Genomic DNA, 23,277 nt, shown 5'->3' on the forward strand with positions numbered 1-23,277 from the left:
ATTCTCCATCGGACTGAAATTGTCATTTGGAACCAACTCTTTAATACGAAGCCCAACAATTCTTTAAAATAGACGAAAAATTCGAACGTTAGAAACATTTTAATATTTTTGCCTTTTCTCATAAGGGGCCCGTATTACCCTACACTGAAGAGCCCCACGAGATTTGATCCTTGACCACTGTGACTGAAATTTTCATTTTACACCAAAACTTTAATATGAAGCCAAAAATTAAACTTTTACATGAATTTAAACTGACTGGGTTCCAGTTCACCCCACTATTATGTTTAGTTTAGTTAAGTGGTAATTTGTGACAGCTTCACATCATCAAAATAATCTTTCACTACCCCCCTCCCAGAAGTTTGTGCTGGATCCGCCACTGGATTCAATAGACATTTTTCCTATTCTTTTTATCACCTTGTTGGGGCTCCGTCGTACAAATAAAGAAGCGGTAATATTACAATCAAGGGGCGCTATATATTAGGTATTTCTTTAGTTACCTACCCCTAACCGCACAGGGCCATCTTTGGTAGAATAAAAAAAATGCTACGTGATATTCCAATCATGAAAGGGGATAGGATGCTGTAAATATATTTCTTATTCATTTTGTCTACCCTGCTTATGAGAAATTACTTTCTGTTGGAAGGGTACTGAAATGAGAGGGGCAAAATAAAACGCCGTACCCCCTCCTACATGGTTGTTCAAATGATTATTAAAGAAAGCACTTTAGACTAAGATATCTAAAATTTAAACTAAGAAACTAAGATGTCATTACATTATGTAAGGATGGCATATTTAGGATTATTATTATTATTATTATTATTATTATTATTATTATTATTATTATTATTATTCTATGAATGTTTTTGGAGCACCGAAATTTTGTGAGACGAACAATGGAATGTAGAGGTTTAAGATGGGTGGTCATAGGGAGGAAAAAAAAGATTTTTTTTCTGTCTGACTCTCTAACGTGAAGATTATGTGCTGATGGCAAGAAGTATCATCATTCTACAATAGGTAGCTTTTACGTAGAATATCAATTACTTGAGTATTCCTCCTTCGAGCTACTTATCTCATGTGGTAAATTTAAAACAATTTCAATTTAATACAAATACATTGTAAAACTTTTCCGTAATTAAACATCTAGGGAAAATTAAACATTTAATAGGGAAATCTGTTATCAAAATATCCAAACAAGTAGATAGAAGACTATCTAGTGAGAAATATTGTGAAACTTTATAAAATTCTCCAAATTAGAATTAACATTTACTGGGAACCAACGCGCCAGCGAGCATTACGTATAGTGAGCAGTGAGCACAGGGGAAATAATTACTAAACTTTATGCAAACAAAATTAGGGATGCTAATGCAAGTGCGACAACGCCATTTTTTCTTTTTTTGGTATCGTCATGAATTTTACACATATATTACAATTTGATTCTTTCCCACATTAAAAATAAATAAAATAACCATAATAGTAAAAATGACAACATCACTTCCATCTGGATTCGAACCCGCTATCTTCGGCATATAGACTAGTTGCTTTAATTAACTGAGCTATTTGTTTCCTTACGTGAACTGACCCTGTTCTACGGTAAAGACGATTTTTCATTACGGTCGCGCTACCAATTCGTCCTTTTCCATAGACAATTTCCACTTTTTGCTCTATCTTTACGTTAATACTTGGCATATATTCATATATTTGGAGTTTGCAGATAATGCACGAAATAAGACATATTAGAAATATTTTGTTAAAAGTTACGTTTGTAGATTTTATCCACATTTCTCTCAGTGACATAGATGTCGCTGCTTCGTGTTGAACTGCAGAATTCCCTCGCGTTCTTGAAAATTTCCTACTTTAGCAGAGTTGGTAATTCTCGAGATTTCTGTCGATTTAATGTTTTTTGCGTCTAATTCATTTATTTTAAGCTAATATCTAACACAAATATTAAAAACGGGTTTGTTATTAACCTGTCCTGCTGGGGAAACCTTCCGAAATTTCGAACATATAAAGAAAACAGAGATATTTTCAAAAAATTTCAAAATAAAGAGACGCGTCATTTATTTTGATCATGGTAGTACGTGTATGTTCTATTTTATATGGAATGAAAAAACCCTCTGTATTTCAGTTGTTTGATTTTATATATCAACACATCTTATCACAGAATTATTTCAGAGGAATATGCACTCCAAAATAAAGTGTTATTTCGTGAGGTATAGTTCTGTAAGTGAAGAGTTGATAAATGAAGAGTGTAAGCCTCTTTGTAACTTTTTGGAATGCATAAGATGGTAACCTACAGTTAAGATGGCGGGCAATGAGGAGCGGTTTAACACCTCCCAATTTATAAAGAAAAGAATTAGCACATTAGAGGTTTCTTACAGCCAATTCAATGATTTATTGTTGAGTGACTCAGGAAATGAGTATTGTCGTGATGATGATACAACTAGGAGGTAAATTGCACTGTGTTTTCTATCATGATCTACATGTGGCTTACCATGTTCTGTTTTCATGATTTTACAGAATTTCATCTGTATACTTTCCATTCGCATTTGCATAATAAATTATTGTTTTCGGATAAAAGTTACCATCTAGTGCAACTATATTGAGTGAATCATCCTGTATGTTAAACAATAAGTGGTTAATGTGAGATATCAATTTTACATTGTAAAAGTTGCTGTGGGATATCAAGTATAGCATTTTAGTAATTTCCGTATCCACACCCAGATCTTTTGCTGGACCATCAAGAATCCAGAATGTATTTCTAGCAACACTGCGTGTCTTTTAAAAGTTTACGAGGATCTGTTTCTGGTCCAGAAAAACAATTTTTCACAGCAGCAAGCTTGTATTAGCACGGTATGTATTCGCAAACATTCTTCAGGCTTCCACAATGCGTTGCTGGAAATTCAACAGCGGTTGTGGCTGGTTCAGCAAGATTTTGTAACTTGGGTGAACAAGTGAACATGTGGCCATTGTACTTCAAAAACCGAAAGAAATATTACTTTTACGTCACCTGACGTGATTTTCTTTTATTAATATTGATTTACGTTGGTGAAGTACAAGGGTGTACACTTTACTTTTCGGATCCTAAGTAACTATAATTTTCGTTTGATGTAGAAAAAAACCTAATTGTGACAAATAGTCAAGATTTGCGGAATAGAACTGTACTACCGTTAGGGTTGGGTTAGGTTAAGTTAGAAATGGCTCTTTGGGGTGAAAAACGGAAATAGGACCAATATTAATATTCTAACGTGTCTATCAAATTGACATAGTATAACTTGATGATACAGAGGAGGACCAACACGTCATGGAGTAAAAGCAATATACTCCAAGATTCATTTCCGTCTCCTTTAGTCTCGCCGGCATAATCGTAGGAAATAAAACTAATATTTCCCCAAAATTGCTTGTTGTGTAAACTTCTGTTTGGATATTGTAAAAGCAAGTTGATCTTATATTTTCTTCTTAATTTAGAATCGATTTCTTTAGATAATAAGGCTTTTCACAGTTTGTAACATTTGCATTAGCTGAATTAAAACTCCACTCGTTGGAGTTTTATTTATGTCGTTAGGTCCATTTCTGTAATACACATGTTTTGTATTAATGTGCTAACAAAATATTGTTTCCTGATATGAAAATCCAATACAAAATGTAAGCCATGGCGCAAAGTAAGCACATACATTTCAGAAAATAATATTTGTATCAATTATGGCTTAAATGTTAAAATATGGTAACCCATACAGCAGCATACAAAATTAGAAATTCGCTTTGTTGATTTGATACAATTATTTTAATCCTTCATGTATAGTCTTATGGGAAAAATCAGCTTTCTAACTCTTAAAATGAATTGTGCAGCAGACAAGCTCTAATTTCTTAAAATAGTAAAATTGTAGGTTACCATGTTCTTGCCTCACACCCTTCAGATATCGAAAGTTTATCAAAGTCTTCTAAATTCTAATATAGTTGCAAACTCCGATATTTGCAAACGGTCTTATTTTCATCAAACAACTAGACGAATGTATTGTACATATTACTGCTGACAATCGGGCTACTACCTTTCTGATACAACGTATCAGCATTGCGGGTCAACGATACAATGCGATTTCCATTTCGGTACATTACCTCCTGGTAAGTTATTAGAAGTGGCTTTTCTTTTATAACAACTGTGCAGAGTCAATTTGTTTTCTCGTACCATTTGTGTTTCTGTCTTCTCTAGCCGTCATTAAGTTAAATATACCGTGTTTCCTTCTGCATCTAACATGTTAGAGGTTATTTTTTCAATATCGTGCCATTTCTCGGTTTGTAGGCATTAGATTGTAAAACGAACTTTATGAGGCAAAAGCGTCTTCATCTCCCTATATTTTATAATACAGATCACTGTTGCGCTCTGTATTGATCTAAAATCATTGCTATTTTCTATGATATCATTATATAATATGAAACATATATTCCCCACAATTTCATTAACCGAAGGTTCTAAAATCCCGTCACTTTCGACGTCTGTGTGCGTAAATAAATAAGAAAATAATTCAAGAAGGTAATAACAAAAAACGATAGGTCGTGTGAAGTCAACATTTGCATATCATTAACCAATTGTAATAGCTGAACTACCAAGTCAACTAGCAGACTTTTCCACTTGTAAATACTTAAGTTCTTACTTTGCTCAAACAAAACATGTGTCATACTGACAAGTGATATGACAACTGTTATTTTATATGATGTGATGTGTGATTTTATATGATAAGAAAATCCGAATAACAGCCTTATATATATATATATATATATATATATATATATATATATATATATATATATATATATATATATATATATATATATAAATTTATTATTATACATAATAAAGTTAAATTTTCGTTTGATAATAACAAATATTTCTTTTTTTGGAAATCTTCTCACTTTATGTTAATATATAATGTTTTCTTAATAAGTTATGAATATAGCTATTTCCAAAGCAGTATTATTTGTAATAAGATAACACAATTCCCAACAAAACTCTTTAAAACATTTTCAAACCTTTAATTTGTTTTATTGTTTTAGGAAAATATACTCGATGCAACGTTGAAGGAATGGCTTGTATAGCACGAGAGAAATGTAAGTAACTTGACGGGAAAGCTGTCTAATCAAAATAATTAAAGTTGCGTATAGTTATTTAACTATATAAAGGATAAATTGAATCTCATTTGATGAAACTATATCGAGAATACTATACAACATAATGCAATAAATATACCATCAACAAGCCAATTACTTTATAAATTTTATTAAAACAAATGGAAAATTATCTAAATAAAGATCCATCGTTCTCATATATTCGAATATTTTTTTGAAATTCTTATTAGTGTAACAAATTGTTGTTAAAAATTGTTCTATTTCACAATTTTCAATTTCACAGGTACAGACCAATCTATGGACTTTTATAAATAATTGAAGATAATGATTTAATTCCTTTATTTCCAAACATTATAAAGGAGAAGTAAAATTCCGTCCTTTCTTGTGCCATTTGGAAACATACCTCATGAAATGCTTACTAAATATAATAAATAGAAATTTAGTCGTCGGATACAATTTATATTAGAACTTAGTAGAGAGAAAACTTTAGAAAGATGTAATATATATATATATATATATATATATATATATATATATATATATATATATATATATATGAATTGCAAAGTTATATCAGGGAGTAAAATGTATATAGTTCTATTAAATATTGTTGGTATTGATAAATGATGAGTATAAGAAATGGTGGCTAACCCTATTCAACATCCCTCATAGCAGTGTTTCTAAATGAATCCTTTTGAAGCTGGTCTAATAAGAAATTCTCTCCTATTACTCCGAAATCATAATCTATTATTATTATTATTATTATTATTATTATTATTATTATTATTATTATTATTATTATTATTATTATTATTAGTATTATTAATACAGCAACTAAATTTAGAACTCATTGACAAAGCATACTTAAGATTACAAATTTGCAATGCAAGCATTAAACTGCAGTAAAAGATAATGCAATAGAAGTCGACCGATGGACTAGACTAGTATATTGGAAAGCATGTTTGAATCGTAAATTAGGTACTTTGGTGTCACAACTTTATACATTGCATTTCTCTACGAGTAAAGAACGTAATTATCACTCATTCACCGTAAACGAGATAATTTAATGTAAGTTAAAACTTTTGAAGCGCTAATACATACAATTATCTCATATCATAAAGCAACTAGAGAGAAGAGTCTGGGTTTTAGTGAGAATTACGTTTGATAATAAACATTGTGACACTAAGAACATTGCCTCGTGCAACACTGTTTCTCGATAGAGGTTGCTCTGAAAAGCAAGACTCACCACAAATCTTAAAGGAACATTCATTCAAGAAAGTATTTACAACTTCGGCTTTCTGCCACACACTCAAGTCGTGAAAATACGTTGTATTTAATTCCAGTTAGTATCAAAAGCATTTTCTACAAATAATAATAAAAAACATCAACAAGATGTTTATATTGAAACAATACTACTTGAAATTTTCTTTCAACTCAATCAAGATCATCCAAGTAAATCGTGACGAAGACAAAGTTAGAATTAATTTTCTCAAAAGAGTTTGACGTCAAATATCACATCAATATCTAGTCGCTCATGGGCTCTAAGAGATTACAAACATATCACTCGAACAGTGCGTCTGCAGCTAGTGGAAAATTCATGACTTTCTCTGGTTCTAGGATTGGGAGGATTCTTCATGTTATCATTAGAGTATGAATGTCTTCTCTACGTTAACATGATTGAACAGTCGCAATAACACAAGCTGAGCATTAGGAAAGACATTAGCCACATAATGCATGTTATAGATCAATTTTTAAACGAATGTCAGATGACTCACTTAAGATAGACTGGAACTAGTGAGCGGTGAATTCAATTTTAAAATTTGAAGTATTAATGCTAATAAGCTTACCAGTTTGTGTCATATACGAGCACGAAAATATTAAAACCCGTTAGGATGGTGTACATGTTCAGATACGAAAGAAAAGTCTCAACCAAAATGACTGCTATCGGTGGCGGTAATGATCGACATACACCCCAAAATTTGCGACCTTTCACTAAATATCAGTTGTCATACTCACTTTTCACTTGTTTCCTTCCGGCTATAAATTATAAGAATGTCCAATGACTTCTGACTCATGTGTAGTGACTTTTACGCTGCTACGTACCCCCATTTAGCTTTTCGGAAGTATTTTCACAAAGAACCATATAGTTATGAAATTCTTTCTATTTGGATTTCTGTCAAAAGAAATTACCTCGTTTAGCTAATTAAGAATTCACTTAAATTTATTCTTATGATATCAGAATTCCTACAATTTAGAGCGTTGGTTCTATTTTTTTTAACAATCTTTCCTCTTCCTTCAGGTAACTCCTTTTGCATTAAAAGAGGAAATCTTACCAGCTTTTTATGTGCTTTATCTTATCCATTGTGCTGTAATCTCATTTGGTTGTAGCTGTTATGCACTTCAATATACTCCATTCAATAGTTATGAATACTTTCAATACGAATAAATTGGTACCAATCCAGTTCACTGTCTGTGTCAATTCAATATCAATGACCAGCTCACCATGATTCACAGGGTTGATTTCACATTCAACTTCAAACTACCTCATCCTTTGTAATATAAGCCTGTCTATGATGTAGTTATTATACACTGTATTTGTTCATTAGTTATCCAGTGATTTACTTGACGCTCAACTGTTTACCAGTTTGATTTCATCTTAACTAGTTCATTTCGTTTGAAGATTCACCAACTAACTCCCAGTTCACTTGCCATCTCCATGACGCTATCACGAACAAGTACATCACACCAGTTCTACTCTTTAGATTCATCAATCTCCCAGAGCTTATAAGGGGAAAAAATACATTTCCGCATTTTCAGCTATCTTTTTTGGAACAGGAAGGCAAAAATTATATATATATATATTCATGCTATAACCATTCGTACGCTGTAGGCCCTACATTACAAACCCAACATCAGTAACCAACTATTGGGACGATTACATAGTTAGGTCGTTGGATGATGTTCAAATTGTTCAGTCTGTTTATAAAAATTGGTACAGTCCGCAGCAAAAAACCTGCAACATAGCAAGTAAGTTTATTGCGAAACTACGCCTAACAGCGCAGGGAACCAACATTATCTAAGTGGCACGAATCATGCCAGGAGAAAGCTCGGCGTCCTCCCCTGGACACTTATTTTGAAGCAAACGACTTCGTAGTTTCACAATAAACTTACATGCTGATGTTGCAGGTTTTTTGCTGCTCACTGTACATGAGACCTTACACACACATATTGTACACCGTGAGCATAAACTCCTGCTTTGAATATAAAAAAATATTACGAAATAACAGTTGTACAGAATAATTCAAATTCTGGTCCGTTACATAGGTTAGTGTTAGAAGTTTTTTAAGACCAATAGGTGACACTGGTGCCATCCAAGAGTTACACAGTACGTTACTTGCCGCGCGCGGGTTAGTTGGTGAAATGACATCGAAGCAGGGGATAGGGCAATGTGTGCTTTGGTACGACGAAAGCAAATCGCTCATCAGTGTTCAACGTAAGTTTGTGACTTCGTATGGCCGCAGCCCTCCGTATGTGAAATCAATAAAGCGATGGTATGAAAGATTTAAAGCAACAGCCAGCGTTTAAGATCTTCCGAGAAGTGGCAGGCCTAGTGTGAGTGAGGCAAGTGTTGATCGTGTTCGGCATGCGTTGCAACGGAGTCCGTCTAAATCAACTCGTCAAGCATCACGGGAACTGTAATTACCGCAATCAAGTGCGGTAAACATTCTTCATATACGTCTTAGGCTTTATGCTTACAAAGTGGAAATCGTGCAGACCTTGCAAGCGAATTATTTGCCTAGACGTGCAGAATTCGCAAGTGAGATTCTCAACAGGATTAATGCATCTAAAGATTACTAAAATCGCATATACTTTAGCGATGAATCTACCTTTCATGTCAGTGGAATGGTAAATACACATAATGTCCGTATATGGAGATCGAAGATGCCACATGATACTGTACAGTTATAGCGAGACAGCGAAAAAGTGAACGTTTGGTGTGGCCTTATGCATAACTCGATTTTGGGCCATTTTTCTTCACCGAAAAAAACATTAATGTCAACACCTAATTAGACGTTCTGCTACTGGTCATTGCACCACAGTTAGAAGAATATCAGCCATGTATAATTTTCCAGCAAGATGGAGCACTCCCTCACTGGCGTTTGGTAGTGCGTGATTTCCTGAATGACATATTTCCGGATCGGTGGATTGGAAGGGGCGGTCCAACACCCTGGTCACCCGGCTTTCCAGACATTAACTTCACTGGACTTTTTTTATGGGACTATATCAAGGACAGTCTATATCACATCTGTTGCTGACGTCGAGGAACTGAAGGCTACTATGAGAGAAGACATGTTACAAAACAACTGGCGGGAACTGGAATACCGCTTAGACATTCTCCGAGCTACCAAGCAGGCACATGAAGTGATCTAACGTAGCGGTCTTTAAAAAAAACTTGTAATACTAACCTATATAACTGATCAGTATTTACATTATTATGTCAAACGGTTCTTCTATAATAACATTTTGTATCAGGGCAAGACTTTATGCTCACCCTGTACATTTAGATTGATACTTTGCATAAAGTTCTCAACATCCAGAATATAATGGACTCCCTAATCAAAACGGATTATACTTGTATAACTAGGAATTATAAGTACATGTTGGACATAAGCCAAAAAACTCGATCTTATTTCTTCAGCAACTAAGCATTGTTAAACAGTTTAATTTTTGGAGAAAATTGATGTTAAACGTGTTTAGTCTGCTTATAAAAATGGGATATGCGACCTTAAATACAGAGATTTTATATTTAGTTAGTTACTTTGCATGACGTTCTGAACATCAGCAAGATAATTCTCAATATAATACTGTATTCTGAGCAGATTATATTCGGATAATTAACACAAGAATAGAAAATTCCAGAAACATATCAGAGTATGATATCCTATTTATTTTAGCTGATGTAGTGTACTTTTTCTAAGAAAAGAACGAAGAAATATATATCGAATACGTCCTGCCATCAGAGGAAATGTGAAAATAAGGGCTTAATATTTTCGAATTCAATATTTTCAAACTTAGCCATAAGTTTCGTTATTTTTATGTGGAAGGAAGACATTTATTTGACTCGAAAATAAAGGAATTTAAATGGAGATTAAATGCTAATTTAATATCAAATGTAATATCCAATAAAACCTTTCTTATTGAACTGAGTACTATTAATAATATACAGTAGAGTCCATTTAGTTCGAAGTCCAAGGGGACGCGAAAAATATTCGAATTATCCAAAATTCGAATTAACCAAAATCACGCATTTTAAAATAAAATCAAGGGAACAAAACAACTGTCTTTCGTCCACATTAAACTCGTCTTTTGTTTCATACTCCTTAATGATTTCAGATAAGACCTGACACCACTAATAAGCTTTCCCTGTACCAACCGAAGCACTTTCAGCACACATGCTTTTGAAACAAATTTACATTTGCGTACCTTTCTTTATTCCAGCAAACCAACCAGAACTTGCTTTGAAGTACTTAATTTTAAATTTCTCATCAAATTCTTCGGCTTTGACACGAATTAATGGAGCACTTATTGGTGCGTTGCACTCAGGCGATTGTTTGAATCACTTATATACACACTCGTCTACGTCAGGAAATTTACTGCCTCTTATGCGTTTCCTGTGACTTTCACTTTGCAAGCTCCAGTTCCCGACAATGTTTTCTTTATTTTTGATAAAAGTTGATTTTGTATTCGGCTGTATCCCATACTTTTTAACAATGTCACTTTTCTTCTTCTAACAGTTTCACTTTCCGTATAATTCCTACTTTTTCTCTAAAATTAAAGAAGTATACACACGACGTTTCGACATTGCGCATAATGCACGCCAATAGATCACAAACGAATCTGGTGACCGTTTGTCACTGCTTTTAGTTCAGTTAAAAATAATTGCAATAATGTCCCGTTCTTACAATTCTTTTGCTAGTACAGGACACGGTTCAAGGTCGGTCACACTTCTACAGAAGAGATGGACACTTCCAGGTTATTGATTAAAGAATATGCATACCAGCCACCTTCTGCCGAATTCTCTATAGCGGGAGGGAGTCCAACGAATGTGTTATCAACAAAGATTTCTCTTCTCCACGGTCACCTCTGGATAAGGTAACAGATTAAAAAGGAGTTCAAATTTCATTGATCTCTTTGCAATCTGTCAAACACTGCAATATGTTCCACTGTAAATACTTCGAATTATCCAAACAGGACGTTTAAATGGTCGATTTACCCACAATGTTTTACTATTGTTTTTAATAGTTTTCACGGGGAATAAACTTTTTTCGAATTATGCAATATTTCGAATTATCAAAGAACAAATTAAAAAAGTATGCTATATAAAGGTAACAAAGAAGGTTCTGTCGCCTTTTGTGGAGGTTTTTTGTTCAATTGTCAATTCATGTAGATAAGGCGAACGTCAGTTATTGGTGGGCTGACGTCCAAAATACTACTGATTGTTGCAGTTCAGTTACATCGTTAACTTGCGTAAGGAATCAGGGACGTCCACTTAGCGTCATAAGGGCGTGTATACTTTACGAATTCAAACTGGGGTCAAACGCAGCTGCAGAGGGGCGGAAGATAAGCCAGGCCTTTAGTGAGGGTTGCGTGACTACGCAGACAGTGCAGCGGTGGTTTAACAAGTTTAAGAACTGCGATGAAACACTTGAAGACGCACCACGAACGGGAAGACAAACACGTGTACAAAATGAAGATCTCCAGACAGCAATCGAGGCGAACAGTAGCCAGACATGTAAAGAACTGGGACTACAATTCAGTGTGAGTCGAGAAACCATTCAACAGCATTTCCATCAGCTTGGAAAGCACTACAAGTTGGGTCGAAGGTCATTTGACATAGCGTTCCTGACTTAAACGCTAGCACACACCCATGTTTCTTTGCTGTCTCGTCTGAGGAACGAGTCATTTCTGGACAGGGTGTTCACATGTGAGAATTTGGTTCTGTACGAAGCTCCTCGGCGCCGTGATCACTGGTTAGCATTCCATGAACGAGTTCCAAAACAGCCGAAATCCGCACTGCCTCAGAAGAAGATCCTCCTTTGTATTTGGTAGACTGCTCGCAGCACTCTACATTGAGAACTGCTACGAACTGGTCAGAGCATCAATGCAACTCTGTACTATCAGCAGTGAGCCGTAGTAAGAAAAACTCAAAACTCTGGAGCCAGCACTTCAGAATAGCAAAGGGGTCTTTCTGTTACAGGACAACGCTAAGCCCCATGTGGCGAGGATGACCCGGTGCACCATTCTACGCCTTGGATGTGAAACACTATTGCATCCGTCATACTCACCGCACATTGCATCAATCATCTTAGAGGATACCAGTTTAAATCCCTAATACAAGGGTAAAATGTAATTGATTTCTTCTTCGCTTCACAGCCCACCAAATTCTACAGCGATAGAATCCATGGTCTTTCAGAACGTTGCAGATGGTTTGCCGATGCTGATGGGGACTATTTTGCATCTTTCATGCACGTCTTAGGTCATATATCGATGTTCGAAGGTGGTGGGAGAAAAAGCGACTGTCATTTCTTAGTTAGCTTCATAATATTGTTAATAAGTTTTAACTTTATTAACAAATTAAAATGCCTAACAAAAATGCGTATATGCCTTATGAAGTACGCAATTAGAATGTAGTGATTTTTCTAAGGGTTGAGTAAATTTAGAAAACTAAACTGGATCATTTAGGACAAAATCTATAGTTGGATGGAGTAATATGGACTTTCATCTGCACATGCATAATTTATTAAATACTATTGTACACAATTTATTAATTTTTTTCTGCGTTGAAATTTAAGACTGTAATTTTAAATTTGATTCGGATTAACTTTCTTATGTATTGGAATAGCTTTGTTACGTTTCCGAGGATAAGGATAAATGCCTGTAGTTAATATGAGATTATAAGTGTTAATGGATATTAAGGGATATTTACCCAAGCTTTGAAAATAAAAGAAGAAATGTCATCGATTCCACTAGTATTGATATTTCCTTTTTTCTCATTGATTTTTTTATATTTATTAACAGCGTCATCTGTTATGTTCACACATTGCAGAATTCTTTTTGAAAACTTGTTACATCCGTTATTAAAACTATGAAAAGAGTTAACAGACTCCAAAAGTGATCAAGTGCATTAGCTGTTAACTTCTCCTTAGAAGTAGTAAAACCGTACTAAATTTCATTTTAAGTTGCATGTGACCGCTTCCTGTTCTTTTTAGCGTGGTCAATTGTAACATCAAGGCACGCGCGAAGAGTCTCACTTCGCAATATTTATTTATAGGCCCATATCTTAATTTTAATGTGTATTTTGTTTTGAAGCGACATTAAACTGTTTCATATTTTCTTTGCAACATTTATGACAATTGCGCATGTATATTTTACAGCGCAAACTCTTTTAACAGTTCTGAGAAAACTAAAATTTCTCTATCCGCGGAGTGGGACTCCGCGGCGCGTGCGACGGCGCGTTAAGAGACAAAATAGTTTCAGAAAGAGGTTAATTAGAGTTTTACAAATTGTGTATATGTCTTTTGTATGAGCTGATTACATCATTTACTTAGATTTACTACGAAACTATATAAAATTATCCTTATGAAATAATAACATATGTTTGCTTCGTCTAAGAAAGTCTAAAGTTTTCAAAGTTTGAATTGTTTCTTAAGTAAACAAGGGAAGATAAATGCTTTTAGAAACCTTTTAAAATAAAGATTCATATTTTCCGATTACTTTGTTTAATATTTTTTATTTTAAACACAAAGGCATTAGGGGTGAGTAGGATTCTTTAATATATCCCAGATTCCTGTAATGGCATTATGACTCCTATAAAATAATAGAGATCAGCTCTACGAAAGTTATTGTTATTGTGGGGAATGTTCGTATCGTTAGTAGTTTCGTAAGTGAGAAGTAACTCAAAAGTGAATGGTGTATTATTACCACCCATTGGAAGAAGTGTTAAAATACAGTCTTCTACTTCGAGAAATAGGCAGCATTTGTGCGAAGACGATCATGAGGTTTGTTATTTGTGTTCGATATATTGTTGAAACTAAGTATCCTAGGATAGACATAAATTAAGTTAAACATAATGTGTTACCATTTGAGAGATTTGTAAAAGAATTACAAATCAAAATTATATTATAATCTGTAACCATTAGACTAAAAATTTTGTATGTTTTGCAATTCTTCAATAATTATATAAAAGATTCATAAGGGGACAAGTTTGTGGCGCATGAAATATATGCTGAAACAAGACAAAAAGAGAAAGACTTTGCTCTAATATGCACATATCCCGCCCGCCGGACACATCACTATAATGAATAGTAATATCAGCATCTAATCACCTAATTGAAATCTTGACAACAAGCCGCCATCACATCTAATATTAGGCATATCATAACGACAAATAAAATACTAGTTTTCAAAATGTCAGAATTACATACATTAGTTTCTAACCAGGATTCAGTAGTAACCATTACATCAAAATTTAAAGAGTACACTCACATATAAGTTTTCAAGTTTTCAGTTCAGGCATCTAACATTTTAGTAATATATTGATAGTGTATTGTTTTTGATCACTTCATAACCAGTAGTAATTCATAAACATCATGTACATTATTACGGTATACACTTGAGTATTATTCGAACTCTTTCTTATCTTTATGTCACCTGACTAGTCAATCCATAAGATGTATATTTATTTTCCTTCTGAACCTACCTGGTTTCATTGAAGTCCTTTCTACCTTGAGAAGTTAAGCTTGAATTGAAATATTTGATAGAAGCAAAATTGTAACCTATGAAAATCAACAGAAGTTTCCGTTAAATTTTCGTACCTGTACGAAGGTGTTCTTGTCTGTTGGCCTAACATACTTTGCAATTAGTCCAAACGTATTAGTGGACGCATGTCAGTTAACCAATAACAACAGTCTATCATGTCTTTGTTGATAGTGAAATCAAGAACATAATCGATATCATTACAAATTTCTAGAACATCCTCAATGAGCGTTTGAGGGCCTCTTTAATTTCAAGTGTGTTACGATGGTGATATTAATCGAAGTCACCAATTTGAGATTCCAAAGTTTTAATACACTTCTGTAATAACTCTTTTTCAGATTTCAAATTGCCATGTACCCATCTTGTGTTTTAAAAAGTTTAGGATTATCGTATGTTTTTCTCATGTGTTAAATTTAAAGTTTTGCTCATGCATTTCAAATAATTGTATTTATTAACCACGTATTTGAAAAAATTCTAAAGTTCACGTAATACATTTATAATTTTACGGGGTAGTCATTATTTTTTTAAAACAAAAATTAGGTTGTATTCTGTAAAATTATTTAATCTTTCGTTAAACGTTCAAATAATTTAATGTTTCTTAATCATTAAATTATTTTAATGATTGGGGAACAAAAGTATAATTTCCCAGGAAAGAAAGGAGTTTAATTGACACCAGTTGGATGACATGACATCATTCGGAACATTAATTAACATATGCTCATAAAACTTGTATACTAGGAACAAGCAATAAATAAGACTGTTGGTGCTTTCTGTTTAAAGACTTGTCGCTTCGTTAGGCTAACCGTTGAATTCTCCCGATATAGAATCCCACTAATGCATGTGGCACAAAGAATTGGATGACATGTTTATTACTTTTAAATTCATTATAACCGCTCATTCACAGTTTTTGTAAATAGAATATTTTTCAATGGTTTTATAACATCCTTGAGAGATTGCTATTATTATCGAAAAGCTGAAAACTTTGAGTTTGCAGGGCAACTGTTACAAAGAACGCCATTCTTATTGAAAGACAATAGCATTTAAAGCACGTGACAAAAGACATGTTAATTTGTAGTCAACAATTAAAAGTATTAGGGATTCATTTTGCGTGTTTATATTTTATTATAAATCCTTTTAGTCTAGACGCCAGACATTGTCCCGTTGGAAAATTCAGGTATAGAGAATTTGACTTCTGGAACGTGTTCTGGGATAATAGAGGACAAAATTTGGCTAGGTCACATCATCATCCTCATTTGAGGTTTTTCAATATGGCCGCCAATCATGTCGCCCGCTAGTAACTTGAGACAAATTGCAAACTTTGATTTTCACAGCTTTTGTGCAGCTCCTAATTAGCGTAACGCAATGAAAGAAACACCATTGGGAAGCTGAAGAAATGTATATTCCAAAATTATAACATCTATATCTATCAAATCCATTCTGCGCAAGAGGCAGACTAAATCCTTCGATCTTTTTACATTATTCTGGAAAAACTTAAGAATAACTTAAGCTGGCTACACTGTTATTTACTATACAGCGGCTACACAACACTAATAAATACGTTGAACATCTGTGTACATTATACGCAGGGATTGGATATATTTAAAAAATGTGCAAAGAATGGAATATCCGATTATAGTACGACATAAGCTAACCCAAAAATATGTCCTTAAATGCTGGTAGGAGACCATTTTTATTTGTCACCTTCACGTTCATGGAGTCCACAGATGAATGTGGTGCATATCAACAGTAACTTGGTTCCTTTGGAAATATTTCAAGACCTAAATTATCCTGGCTAGCATCAGCTGGTTTAGAACGTTCCAAAGCTAAGTGTGTTTCTCTTCAGGCATCAGAACGTTAAATGTACTTCCTCAGAAAGGTTAAGCACTTTCTGAAGCGGGTAAACTTTGAAAGGTTATTAAAAAAATAAAAAGATTGTTTAAAGTTAATGCTAATAGTTTTGCTAGTGATCACAAGAAAAGGAATTAACAAAGAAAATAAACAGTTTCATATAGAAATTATCAAATCTTTGGTTTATTAAAAGCGTATGTGAACTCACTAAAAAGCAATGACCACATTGCATCAAAGTGGTTGTAAATATTTAATAAAAAAAAGCTCCCTGACAAAAATCGTTATCCTGTAAGGTTTTGGCAACTACTGCTCCTGCTATAGCCACAAAAGTTTGAACAACAAATCATTTTTGCACACGAAGCATATACTGTTTCTCGGGTACAGTTTTTGTATTTACAGGGAAACGGGTATTCTGAATCATGGTGTTTGTTAACTTTTCCTTTCCATTGCCGAGGGAGACCAGATTCAATTCTCGGAGGAGCTCATGTGATTCGGATTCCACGTAAATCAGTAGGTCCACGTCTCATATAACCTAACTGCTAAACGGGCCATTAAACTTAAAATCAACTTAAGCCTTCCTTTCCAAAATGCAAGATGAGGTTACTCTTTAACAAGTTTGAAAGCAGCATGTTTTGTGCTAAACTTGCATAAGCGTATGCTTGTCCCTCCATTAACTTCAAGACCAACAAGGTAAGTGATATCAATGTTTAACTGATCATGCTTCTTTTGAATAGTCAGCAGAAACTATTGTAATTTGTATTTGTTTTCAGAAGAAATGCAGAATGTATTAATATGTTTCGGCAGAGGAGTTTTCATCCCAAATATGGTGACCTAAATTGGACCACATATCATCGTTCTATTTCTTTCTGATGATTTAATGCTTCCATCTTTCTAGACATCCATTACAATATTCATCCTCGAAAAACCTGGATATTTGACAAAATCGCTGTATTATTTTCTTCACAAGATCTCTAAAAGTTTTCAGTAATTTGCCAATTGCTGCTGGTATTGCTCTTGCGTGAAGAATAAAATCAAAGTTGCTGTGGGAACAGATGACTGAGGCAAATGCTGTCTGGAAGAAATTCTTTTTCGAGTTCATGAACTATTTCTGATTTGTTAGTTTTCTGGAGAAAACCACCTTTTGTGAAGAAAAAGAAGTTGATGTAAGCTCCCAGCAGAGCAGTTGATCGACATAATAACTTCTTTTACGTGCTATATCAATATATCTCTGAGCATCAATTGTTTGAGACAGCGCATCTTGAAAGTTCAATATTGTTGTGTTTAGAGAAGATATTGTAAATCTGTAGCAGCATATGGTAAAACTAGCACACACATTGATTTCGTTTTGGAAAAAAAAACTTTGTCACACAATAACGAGTTGAAAGCACTGCAGGAAGAAACACTAGTTATGACCGGAAGTTCACTGTCAGGAAAGTTTGTTAACTGGAGGAAACGAGTGAACAACTAGATACGATCAAGTTCTGACTGTGTATTACATATATCACATTGTTGTATGATTTCAGCAGGGGTGAACACATCAGTGAAAGTTTCATATCTTCCTTAAAGTTGAAGTCATCAAGTGTATTGGTAGTTGCGTTTACAGGAGAATTTTGATCTTCAAGGCACGTCTTAGGTGACATATCGATGTTCGAAGGTAGTGAGTGAAAAAGCGATAGAACTTTCTTGGTTACCTTTATAAATGATCTTGTCCCTGCAAGTTGTCGTAGCGTATGCAAAGTCCTATGCGATTAAAACATGTTATGAGAGTCTCCGACCTGCAAGTTTCATGGATTGCTGCAGCTGTACTCACATGTAGTCATGTTACTTCTACTATGAAGTGTGTATTAAATAATTTGAAAAATAACATCACATCTTCTTTGTGTCGCTAACGATGATCCATATTTAGGCATAAGATTAAAAATAAACTCCTCCCACACTTTTGGTCGATTGTTTGAAACTTCTTCAGTGATGATTCTAACAAGGAACATCATCTTAGTGATCCAAGCCGATTTTGATGAAATTTGGCAGAGAGATACTACACAGGAAATAAACGAATCCGTGTTTTTTAATTTTCTGCGGAAAAATTGTAATTTTCTGCGGCACAGACCCCTCCAAACGTATAAACACGAAATCTAAAAAGGGATAGTAAGTGTAATGCAAAAGTACCTCAAGCATATGCATAATTCCAACCAAACTCTGGTTAGGCCAATGCACACATAACACAAAAACATAAGCGAATACGAGTGGTTATTTTGTACAGAAAAACGGTTTGGTAGCCGAAACGGGCCGCGAAATAATTTGACCGTCAGTATCAGAAACGAGATGATTCGAGAAAGTAAGCGAATGAAGTACATATAGACATTTGAGCTGCAAAAGGACAAAGAATGCAGGATACACACGTATGTCCAGCATGTTGTAAGTATTGAACTCTATGCGAAATGTACTGGTCATAAGATTTTGGCACTCGTGAAGCTACGTTAACTGCAAGTGTTGTATGGCACACAATGAAAGTCGAGTTCAACTTCTAGCGATTAATAAGACGACCTGTTTCCCCAGTTTCCCTATATCCATACATAAAATATGTATGTTTTGTGAACTTATCTACCGAGATACCATACTCTTTCAAGGCAGGTATTCTCTATTACACGGAAAGTGTGGATTCTGGCATGTAATCTACTAGTCAGGAGTAGTTGCCATGAGGTGGGCTTTGACGTTGAGAGAAGGTGGATATGTTGAAGGTAAACAAATTATGAAGTGTAGATCCTAATTTATTTATGTGTGGACCACACAATCTTTCCCCATTCTGTACATTTGGTATGTATAGTAACGGGTGTTGCAAACATCTTGCATGTTGTCCATACATAGAAGTGTACGTCTAGTAGTACTGACAGGTAGTGTCTTCACTGAATAAAGGTTTCACAGTAATGATAGTCCACAAAAAATGTTGCAAACACAGTGATCGCTTACACCATCCACAACGAATCACACCAACTTGTCCACAAATATCACACGTGGGTACGCTATTCGTGTCGAAAGAGTACTCTGCAGGTGTCTGAAACTTTGCTGGTCGTTCTGTTCTGTAACTGATCACATGCCAAGAGTATTTTTAGCACATCTGGATATCGTGGCGAGAAGAATTGGTTATGTGTCAATGATTGCAATTTTATTATATTGTCCCTTATATGCAAGTTTATGTCGGACCGTTGCAAGATCACTGCGTCAGAAAAGCGTAGCACAGAGGTTTTCCACAGCCGAAAAAAATATACATCCACTGGTTGTACTTTCCAGGTTAGGCCCTGTGGTATTATGCGCAACGTTGTATGCTTTTCACTCGGTTCTATTTCGCACAATGTGTTTTCACAATGGCCACGCCATGCATCTAATAGGAGAACAGTATTTTGTTGCGTTGTTGGAAAATAAACTTCAGTGAACCATGTTCGAACATGCTCTTTTGAAAGTTTACCGGACTAGCTAGGTAAATGTTACTTGGGCGAAACATAGTGTTCTGCACCCTTGGCCCAAGTTCACCTTTTGGCTCCTTCAACAAAACAAATAATGGTAATAGCTAGATCCCATCCGCAAATATTATTGGCCGGATTGTATAGCTATGTGTCATCGCACTCACAGCTTGAACAAGTGTTTCGACTTTTTTCATGCCCTGCCGTGCCAAGGTATGACCGGGATGCATTTCTAGTTTGAATCCGCTTTGGTCCGAATTATAAACTTTATTTGGGCCGCATTCAATAATTAATTGTTTCACATTGTTCACCATGTCACTTACAATATTCGCGGAATCCTCGTCGTCTTCTGCATGTGCAGTAGATATAAATTCTGTCACTTTACGCGACACAATGCTTTGCCGTCTTTTAAAGTGCCACAACCAGGTATGCGATGCTGAAAATGAAGGTAGACCTAATCGGTTACTAGCCTGCAACGCCCACCTCCGGAGGTCCACATCGTGTATTGGAAAGTGAGCGTTTAGGGCATCTTTAAACTTACGTAGAACGAACTGTGACACTTCAGCTAGTTTGTCCTTCCGTGTCCCTCCAGCAGCAACTTGTTTTTCCCATCGCACGAGCTGTACCCTAGAGGTAACCTTTCTGTATTTCGACCGGACAGATAACACGGAAAGAGGCCTCTTCTTACCACTTTTCCAGTACGTGATGGCATTCCGTTTATACTCAAGGGTGACATCACCAACAGATGCGGTGTCGGGTACAGCACATTCTTCCGCGTCATCCTCCGGTGCATAATCTAAGTCGTCCTGTTCTCTTCCTTTATCGTCATTTGCAAGAGCTAATGTCGTTCCTATTTTCATCTGCAACGTAGTTCCCGCTTCCATCCAGTCCTCCAACAAATTCTGTAGTACATTTGCTACATGCCTTTCCTCCGCTGTTGTTGGTGTCTCCGGTAGATGTATTACATCGAAAGTAAGGTGGAACAACTCTAAAACATTTGCAGCATTTACTGCAACCATACTGTCGTCTTGGTAGGCTCCTTCTTCTTCTCTCTCTCTCTCTGTTTGCGTATGTGTCTGTGTGGTCTCCGTGCCATATATATCATCAGGCGTCGATTATAAGTTCTATGCAATCAGTATACATAATGACCCTTTTCCCGTCCATGCTTGTACTATTGAGCGTGTAAATACCCCTTTGTGTACTTATTATGTTCCTTATCGCATCAGGTGCCAGTCACGAGTGCAACTGTAAGCAAGATAACATCGTAAGATCACCAACAGTCCATACAAAACTGAGTATGTGTGTACAACTTCTTCACTATTCTTTGTCGTATGCTGTTTGCATATACTGATCTTCCGTATTGAATTAGCGTTTGTTGCACTTAATAGCAACTGCACACGTAATACATCCATTGTAAATAACACAAGTTGGTATAGTACATACAATTACATAATAGTTTTATTTACAGAATATTACATAAAAGTACTCAAGATAATTGGAAGGAGCGCTGAAAAGCTTTAGGAGTGACCTGTCCTCAATTCACGTTTCAAGAAGCTTCACTATACTTCATATTAAACATCACAATCAATTTACTACTGCCACCACCACCATTAATACAATAATAATAATCATAATGGTAATAATAATAATCATAATAATCGTTAGGCTTCCCTGAGGTCGCTATTCTTCGGTTCCCTTGTACTATCATTTTACGACTACAATATCTGTACACAATTTCGTTTGCTTCGGTCCACTTGTTCTTGCCCTTCTTGGGCCCACTTTCAAAATTTTGGGTGGGGGCTTTTGCCCCCTCAAACCGTTTTCCGCAGCAAATAAAAAACACGTATTCGCTTATTTTTTGTGTATTGTTCCTACACGGAGTTTGGTTACAATTCTGCATGTGCTTGAGGTAGTTTTGCATTACACTTACTATCCCTTTTTAGATTTCGTGTTTATACGTTTGGAGGGGTCTGTGCCCCACCCGACTGATTTTTCCCGGAAAACACGAAACACGCATTCCCTTATTATATGTCTAGTGTATGTGTGCACAATTTCATTTGCTTCGGTTCACTTGTTCTTGCCCTTCGGGGGCCCACTTTCAAAATTTCTCTGCATTTATCTTCTCTACAATGTTTGATAATTTCACTCGAGAAGAGAAGACAAACTGTGATTTAACTATTTCATTTGGATACGAAAACATTATTTCTTCACCAAAGTGATTAATCAAGTGATACTTCTTCACCAAAGTGTTGAGCTAATTTTCGGTAACAGACTGCGTTGGCAAACATTTTGGATTCATGAAGGAACACAAATCTACATCTTTGAAAGGGAATGCAAATTTTCGTAGTCATTTTCGAAATGCAGGTGTAACAACATCACTCACCTGGTCTGTCTGCTTGTTCTCAACCACTCTCCTCTATTTTAGTAAATAAGAACTTATATAGTGAGAATGATACATATCATCACTAACACATACGTTACTCTAATCTGTTAATGTACTTGTTCGAATATATACTTCATCTTGAAAATAACTAGATGTGGCTAAGAACCGGTATGGTCTGTCTCTTTCACATATTCTGTAAAGATTTCTATCACCTCTGTTACATTTGTTATAACATATAACACAATTCCTTCCAGATGATCTTACACCCTTTATGCTGCACAAAACATGATAAATTGTACTACTTATCCACTGTCCAACATCACACGAGTCTTTATTTATTTAACAATCATCAGATACAGCTCAGAGGCCATTTTATACCGTATACCTAACAACAGCAATAACGATGGAAAGGATTTGGAAAGGTATCGGCCGGGGCCGGTTTAGCAGGTACCACCCCAACATTTGCCTGGTAGAACTGAGGAAAAACCTGGAAAACCTCAGTTAGGATGTTCGGCAGAGGGAATCGAACATTCCCCCACGACCTCCCAAAAGCTAAGCCAACGCTCTACCACTTCAGCTACTTCTTGTCTATATTTTCCGATTGTTTCTTTTTACAGTTTCCTTTAAACACATAAGGTCTATAACACTGCA

Source organism: Thermobia domestica, chromosome 7 (genome assembly GCF_964235325.1).
Source record: "Thermobia domestica chromosome 7, izTheDome1.hap1.1, whole genome shotgun sequence".
Lineage (NCBI taxonomy): Eukaryota > Metazoa > Arthropoda > Insecta > Zygentoma > Lepismatidae > Thermobia > Thermobia domestica.